We start from the raw sequence: 8,930 nt of genomic DNA on the forward strand, positions 1-8,930 counted from the left end.
GATCCATCCTTGATATGAGATATGTAGTATAGTCACAGAAGTATTGCCTCAACTTCTGAGCTACCCAAGTCAAAGCACAACAGGTGCGCTCTAACAGAGAATAGCGAGCCTTGTACGGGGTAAATTTCTTACTGAGGTAATAGATGGCATGCTCCTTCCTCCCCGTTTCATCATGCTGCCCCAGAACATAACCGAACGCTCAATCCAATACTGCGAGGTAAAGCAATAGAGGTCTACCTGGCTCGGGCGAGATCAAAACCGGTGGTGTTGACAGGTACTCCTTGATTTGGCAGTCATCGGTTCATTTGGTAGCGGCATCCTTCTTCAACATCTTAAAGATTGGCTCACAGATAACAGTAGATTGTGCTATGAACCGGCTGATATAGTTAAGTTCCCCAAGAAACTCATTACGTCTTTCTTGTTCTTTGGCAGTGGCAGTTCTTGAATAGCTTTGACCTTTGATGGATCCAGTTCTATTCCTCGACGACTTACAATGAACCCAAGTAGTTTTCTGGCAGGAACCCCAAATGCGCACTTCGCGGGATTCAGTTTTAGGTTGTACCTTCTCAGTCTATTGAAGAACTTCCTCAAATCTTCCATGTGATCAGTGGCTTTCTTGGTCTTGATGATAACATCGTCTACATATACTTCGATCTCCTTGTGTATCATATCGTGGAAAATGGTGGTCATGACCCTCATATAGATGGACCCTGCATTTTTTAACCCAAACGGCATCATTTTGTAGCAGTACATTCCCCACGGTGTAATGAAATCTGTTTTCTCAGCATCTTCTTCATCCATCCAGATATGATGATAACCAGCGAAACAATCTACAAATGATTGCAACTCATGCTTGGCGCAATTTTCAAGCAGGATGTGTATGTTCGGCAAGGGGAAATCATCCTTTGGACTGGCCCGATTGAGATCCCGGTAGTCGACACATACTCTGACCTTACCATCCTTCTTCGGCACCGGCACAATATTGGCTAACCATGTCGGATATTCTACTACCCTGAGAACCTTAGCTTTGGCCTGGTTAGTGACTTCTTCTTTGATCTTCAGACTCATATTAGCCTTGAACTTTTTGAGCTTCTGCTTTACCGGTGGACATTTCGGATCAGTTGACAGTTTGTAGGCCACAATAGATGTGCTCAGACCAGTCACGTCATCATACGACCAGGCGAATATGTCCTCATATTCCTTTAGAAATTATGTGTACTCTTTCTTTTCTGACGGTGACAAATGAACGCTGATTCGTGTTTCTTTGACGTTCCCTTCATCTCCCAGGTTAACAATCTCAGTCTCATCCAGGTTGACTTAGGTCTGTTCTCAAAATTCTCGACTTCTTTGACAATTTTTTCCAATATGTCATGTTCCTCTGAATCAACGTTCGTTTGTTGCGTTGGCTCGTTGCATGTCACAGCCATTGGTTCATTAAGATAGCTAATAGTAATGTTGTATAAATAAAGTAATGAGAGAAAATAATAAGAGTAAGATTTGTAAGGAAACCGAAATGCTTTGATAAATTTCATAATTGTTTTGAACATTGGAAGATCTTATTGTGAAAATTCAAAATTCGAAAGAAAAATCAACTAGTAAAAATAAAAGATAGTGCATGATGCTTTGTTCAGCCTTGCTACCCCGAGGCTTTCCGGGCTCTGGTGGTTCTGATGGTCCAATTGTTGAGGCATGCTCCTCGGCTTACGGCCTGTATGGAAGGGCCTTCCTCCCCCTCCTCCTCGAAGATGACACAACAATCCATGTTATCATCTTCTAGCAACAAATTCCTCACTGCTGTTAGTGCTTCCTCTTCTTCTGACCCATAGATAACATCGGCCGGCTGGAAAATATGCTCCAAATATGGTATTGGCTTCTCCAGCGGGTAGTATGGACCACGCCATGGTGGCGATCAGTTGTTGAATTCTTCCCAAGTGTATTCATATCCTAGACCAAAGGTGGTGCCATGTTTCTTCAATTTGATAGGCTTGGCAATTCCTTGGAGGTTCTTGCCAAGTCCCTTGCCAGGTTCATATCCGCTCCAGCTCAATATGCTTTTAATTTTGTTGTCCCACCATTTGTCTTTGTCAACGGCATTGACTCGCTTGATGTGGTGATAGTTTTCCCTGCCTATCTTTCTTCTTCCTCCGATCGCTGGGATGGTTTGGCGACTGTATATGGGATTGCTACCATCGCCGTGAATGATCACCTCTTGGTGATCCCACTCAAACTTCACTGCCTGATGTAGTGTTGACATTATAGCCCCAGCGGCATGAATTCACAGTCGTCCCAACAGCAAGTTGTAAGATGCCAGCACATCTATTACATGTAAATCGACATCGAACCAAGTAGGCCCCATTTGCAAGCACAAATTAATTTCCCCAATAGTAGACCTTTGGGAACCGTCGAAAGCTTTGACATTGATGGCCCCATCCTTGATCTCATGCAGCCCCTTCCACAATGTTCTGAGTGTTACCAAAGGACAAATATTGAGGCTGGGCCCTCCATTAATCAGGATCCTAGTGATAAAATAATCTTTGCATTGCACGGTGATGTGCAACGCTTTGTTATAACTCAACCCTTCTGGTGGCAGCTCATCTTCGTGAAAAGTGATCTTGTGATTTTCCAATACCTGCCCTACCATGTTTGCTAGTTCTCCTCCGGTGATGTTGCTTGGTACATATGCCTCACTCAGCACCTTCAACAAGGTATTCTTATGTACATCGGAACTTTGCAACAAAGCTAGAATAGAAATTTGTGTCGGTGTTTTGTTCAGCTGATCAATGACTGAGTATTCCTTGGCTTGTATCTTTTTCCAGAGATCATCGGGCTCGATATCAGTGATGGTCGGCCGACCAAAGCTCTGCTTACTCGACTCAGTTAAATGCTCCGGAGTATAAACCCTGCCGGTTCTTGTCATACCCTATGCCGCAACTGTTTCCCCGAACTTGGCTTTCCCCTTCCTTTTCGCCTCGGCTGTGTAATCCCAAAGTATGGCATTGTATGGAACGGTGTTACGGCCGACATTGCTACTAGAATGGGCACCTTTACTCCGAATGGAGCATGTACTTTGGATGGTAACACAGAACCTTCAAATGGTACAGGTGCATTTGCTGGAGACCCAAACTCGACCTCAATCGGTGCTGGTGTATTTGCCGAGGATGGTGCTTCAAACTCAAGTGGTATGGACATGTTTACCTCGGCATCCCCAGAAGGCTGAATCTGGACTACGATTGGATTGAGGGTGACTATTGGCTTCTTTGGTTCGTCGCCTTCTGTGATCAAACCGATTGATCCCTTGGGGTCCCAATCATCCTCTATTTTAATCATGTGAACGCTTCCACCGTTATGGTCCGGCAGAGGGTTGTTGCATACATCCGGAGTAGACTCCTTTGCCACAATGATCTTGTTATCAATCAAAGTCTGGATCTTATCTTTCAAAGAGCGACATTCATCAATGGTATGCCCTTTCATGCCGGAATGGTATGCACAGGATTTATTTGGATTGATCCATTGAGAAGGGTTTTTAGGGGTTATAGCAGGGATAGAGGTGACATAACCAGCAGCTTTGAGCCTTTCGTACAGCTGGTCAATTGGCTCAGCAATGGCGGTATACTATTTGGGGGGTCTGCGGTCAAAATTTGGTCGAGGTCTAGGAAAGTTTTATCGTGCGGGAGGTGACTGATAGTGGGATGGTTGAATATTGTAGGCTTGATAGACATGTGTAGGTTGGGAGTATTTGGATGAAGTAGTTTGATATGTGGGAGGTGGGGTGATTGGTAAGTAGGTGGTGGAGTTTGGTAAGAGGGTGAGGGTGCTTGGTAATTCGGGGTAGGCTGGTATGTGAGTGGAACTATCGGATAGGCTTGGTATTTGATAGGGGATTTGGCTTTTTGTACAACCATTACGGCACCTACGTCCCTTTTCTTGGACGTACCACCAGACTATAAAGCCTTATTGGTAGCTTGCAAGGCTTCAAAGTTTGTAACCATACCACTTTTGATGCCTTCCTTGATCCTTTCCCCTAGCTTGATGATGTTGGAAAATTTCTGGCTCTCAATCAACATCAGCCTTTCATAGTACTGCGGGTCTTGAGCCCGGATGAAAAACTTGTTCATTTGTTCTTTTTCTAAAGCCGATCTGACCTTAGCGGCTTCTGATCTCCAACGAGTAGCGTACTCGCGGAATGTTTTTGTGGGCTTCTTCTTTAAATTTTGGATGTAGAACACATCTGGCGCATTTTCTGTGTTGAACCTAAACCTGTCCATAAAGTCAGACGCCATACTCACCCAGTTCGACCATTTCGTCCTTCCCTACTCCGACCAGCTTATCGCAGTATGTTCTCAAGTGGACTCTCGGATCCCCTGTACCATCAAACATCTCGAACTTAGGAGGTTTGTACCCCTCGGGCAGTTCGACATCGGGTTGTATGCAAAAATCTTGTAGTTCAACCCTTCGATCCCCTTACTTCCTTCGACGCCCTGAATTCGGCTAGTCAATTTCTTGAGTTCTTCAGCCAGGTTCCTGATGAGTGAGTCTTTATCATCAGACTCGGGTGTGCTTGAGATGGGTTGGGTGGAGTGTGTCATGGTCTCCACATAGATGGGGGTGTTATGGTAGGCGTGGAAATGGTCATTTGTGGAATTCAAAGGTACAGGGACGAGCAGTGGAGTATTGTTGGATGTGTGGCAAGTATTGCAGTGGTGGTGAGGAGCAGGGTGGTTTTGTGGCTTTGGGATATTTTGTAGAGGTGTGGGGTTCTGATCATTTGGGAAATTAGCATCCGAAGTGGCGAGGGAAAAATGGCAGATTTGCTAGATTCCGAACCTGATCAAGTTCTTCTTGGAATTTCAGCAGCTTTTGTTCAAGTTGGGATGCACTTTCCTTAGGAACCAGAGTACCATGACTGTGGGTGACCTCTACCCGTTCAGTTGAATTCTCCTTTCTGGCGTTATTGAAATCTTCCATTTTTCCTTTGTTCTTGTTTTTTACTAGACTAAGAAGAGGAGTGGGTGGAGGGTCCCTGGATCTCATTGAATAAGATGATGTTGCTAGAGTGCACGAACTAACCTTTAGGGAGGGGAATAATAAAACAAAAGTAAAAACAAAAATAGATAACAAGTTAGTGATGATTATAAGAAAATGTTGCGATATTTAAACACATAGTGCAAGAATGTGAATCATGTCCTATTTGGAAACCTCTTTGTACCCGAGGTAGGCCTAGCGACAAGTTGATTTGGAGAAGTTAGAATGCTAAATGCCTCATTTTATTGATAAAAAGTAGACAAGTCCCAAATCGACACTGATAACAGGAAATAAAGTCACTAATGTCTATTGGTCTTATTACATTCATAAAATGAAAAAGTAAATTCCTATCTACTTGATCCCAGAAGGACCTTCCTCAGGTTGAATGCTCTCGTTGATCAAATCCTCTAGTTTGCGTAGGTTCGTTAGTAAAAATACCTTTGCTAGGTGTTCTCTATCGTTTCCCTCAGCGTTCTGGCAGTCGGTGACTCTCTTCCTCACTTTTCCTTCTAATTCCAACAGACGGTATTCCAGATATTCCAACTTTTCGCTAGCTCTGGCGGCCCTCTCTTTCCACTCATTAATTTGGTCATCTGATGGAGGACTCCTCCACCAGTCTAGCAAGAGTGGGGGCGTGCTAACCATACCAAAATTGGGGACCTCGTTCTTCATTTTCTGCAAGACTAACAAGGTTAGGCCCTTACCCCCACCAGACTAGACTATTTAACATCAACAATTAGCATAAAGCATTTAATTCTCCAAATAAATGCACAGAACGTGATAATGTCTATTTGGGTTTTAGGGAAACCCAGTAGACTTTGGACAAGGCTATCTTAAAGAGTCATTATGCAGCCAACATAACTGACTCAGCTAGGCTGACCATGATGCATGCACAGTTAGAGTAAGGTTTCTATGGAGTTTTAGACTGGTACCCTTAAGCGGACAACTCAAGGGGGAAGGGCACGGAACCTCGACTACACCGTTGATCGACTCACTTTACCACAAATACGCCTTTTCCGGACTTAGGGGTGATAATATCGGAAGAGTGCAACCACTCATTATAAGCGTTGCTATGGCATTTTGTTTGGCACTAGTGGAATATGATATTGAAACATGCTTATGCAACAATTAAAACAAGTTGTCACATATTTGCACATTCATAAAGTAATAATTACAATAATTTAAAATAGTAATAAAGGAGTGCAGTAAAGGAAAGCAGTAAAAGAAATAAGGAAAAGAAACAAGAGACAAGTCAGTTTTTGCAGTAGAAAAGGGAATTAAATGCTTAAAGGTATTAAACAAATAAAGGCACATAAGAAATGTAAAGTCACAATAATAGCTTGAAATGGTAAAAGCCTAAAAGAATATCCCCAACAGAGTCGCCGTGTTGTCGCATCCCCTTTTTCTTGCGAAATCGGGTTTATGACATTTGGGAGGACAACTCATTCCTTTTGGGTATTTGGTTTGATTTGAAGAGTCGCCACCTAATGATTAAAGTTCATTAGGACACTAGGAAGGGTTTGTTTTGAGTAACCAGATATTGGGTAAGGGCTTGAAATTATCCCAAGGGGAAGGTGTTAGGCACCCCTCAGGATCCACTAGTGTGGTTCCCGGCCAAACTATTATTGTGACTTAAATGCAAATAACACATAAGCAAATAAAGGCTTCAAATAAGAGGGTATTTTCACGTAATGTCTACAAATAAACAAAAATAAGAAAAAAGAACTAAAAAGAGTTGATTTCCTTAAAAGAAATTGTTCAAAAAAAATTTAAAAGAAATAAAGAAAACAAGGAAGTGGGGGTCCTAGGTTTATTGATAATATGGATCACCTCACACAACATCCGGTAATCACTCCTCAGTGAGGGGATACACGTGATGTTATCGCGTGGTCATCATATCCATATCTACCCTTTCCCACCCCGTTAAGGTATTAAAGCGCGGAATGGTCTCGTTTACTTATTGTATGCTATTACCCTTCCCAATCCTATCAGCCCCAGAGGCACTTGTGACTACTAATCCTAATGGGAGGAGGTATTGGGCTTATTTGTGGTTTCAAAATGTAAAATACTAAGGCGACAAACAAAACACATATAGCAAGTTTGGGGAAGCATATAAACAAATAAAAAGGGCTCAAACAGACCTCCTTTAAACCAAAGAAAGCACATAATGTAGCATGACTTGCATGTACTGTTTAAGGTCTGATTAAAACTTAAAAGATTGAGGCAGACTGATTTATTACATAGTTCATATAAGAAGCCCGAATCAGGCCTGCCTGCTGGTTGTAGCATATAAAATCTTATTCAGCTTATAAGTTTTCACCTTATGGCTTACCTAAGTGTTAGATGAAGACCCTATAGGCATGATATCTACTGATTTCAGAAACAAGGATATGAGTTGATTACATAATGATTTAAGAAAAGTTGTCAATTAATAAAGGAGGGCGAGTTTTAACAAAATATCATAAGTTCAGCAACTGGTAATGCATTATTATTGCTGGTTTTAGACTCATAAGCGAGTGAGGCGATTCAGATTTGATTAAAGCTCCTAAAGGCGTGCTTTCTATGCGTTTGTCGACTTTAGAACACTTTTATAGACATAGTAAAATGCAGAAACCCTATAAGCATGATATCTAGGTGCTGAATTTCGTTTAGGACATAGTGCAGTGTGGAAGGGCCAGCCCTCAGGTGTCCAAGTTCAGAGGGAACTCAAGGTCCCAAGGCAAGGCTCACCAGAAGGGGGCAGAACTTAGGGACTTAAGGGAGAGTGCAGAAGTAGGATTCTAAAAGGGGAAAGGGAAAAAGGAAGCAGCTTAAATCAGTACACATAAGGGTATAGGGGAATGTGGTAGTTGCAAAAGGTAAAAGAAAAGTAGGCTGAAGGGCATACCCAGCAATGGGAGATGCTGGCACACCTTCATTCTGTTTGCTTAGAGGTCAAGACCCCAGTGGTTCAAACTTAATTGATGGACAACAACTTACATTGCCATGCCTTAAGTCACAACTCACAACACATAAGGGTGAGAGGGGAATGAGGGTTCATAACAAAACACACATAAGGAAATTAGCATGCCAATTTAAGCACTGAGATATACAGAAACAGCAAATGAACATGGATACAAAAGCAGTAAATACACATTGTTGTAGTGCTAAAGATTAAATCCGGACATACCAGTTTCAAAGAGACAAATTGAGAAAAGCAGTAGGTCTTGCAAACAGGCCACAATACAGACAAGAAGAGAATACTTACATGTATAAATGAGAGTTCAGAAAGACTGTGAATGAGTCCCCGCTGTGTGTGAAAGAGTCGTGCATTTATAGTGTGAAAATCAGGCAGAAATAAGGTAAGAAAGCAGTTAAGGAACTGATCATCAATTAGGAATCAATCACACAAGATTTTCTTTAATTAAGGAATTCAGATTCAAACGAGAAAACTATTTAAGGGAAGAAGTCAAATAAATATCTTGTGCAAAGCATGCAATTAGGGGCAAATACATAAAAGTTATTTAAGGACAGAACTTTGAAATACACGGTTGTATAAATAAGGTAAGAAAATCAATTAGTAACCATTAAATCAAGAGTCAAAGATTTTGTAATTATTGGTCCATGAATGAACCAAGTCAGAAAAGCTGAGAAAGGTTTTAACTTAAGTCGAATCACAAGGAAATCAACAAACAATGGAAAGAAATCGGTCAGACCTACTCAGAAGGAAGTCTGAACTAATCACAAATTTGAAAAATATTTTAGAGGAAGTTCATCACATATAAAGAGCATACAAACATGTTAAGTTGAAAGAGGATTTCGTGTCATTGCAAAATCAGTAGATAATAGACTACATGATCATGTTTGTCACATAGGTTAGCAATGTAGAAGAGAAGTAGCATCTAGTAGCATACAAAAGATCCAGTGTA

The sequence above is a fragment of the Nicotiana sylvestris genome, chromosome 10, assembly GCF_000393655.2.
Source record: "Nicotiana sylvestris chromosome 10, ASM39365v2, whole genome shotgun sequence".
NCBI lineage: Eukaryota > Viridiplantae > Streptophyta > Magnoliopsida > Solanales > Solanaceae > Nicotiana > Nicotiana sylvestris.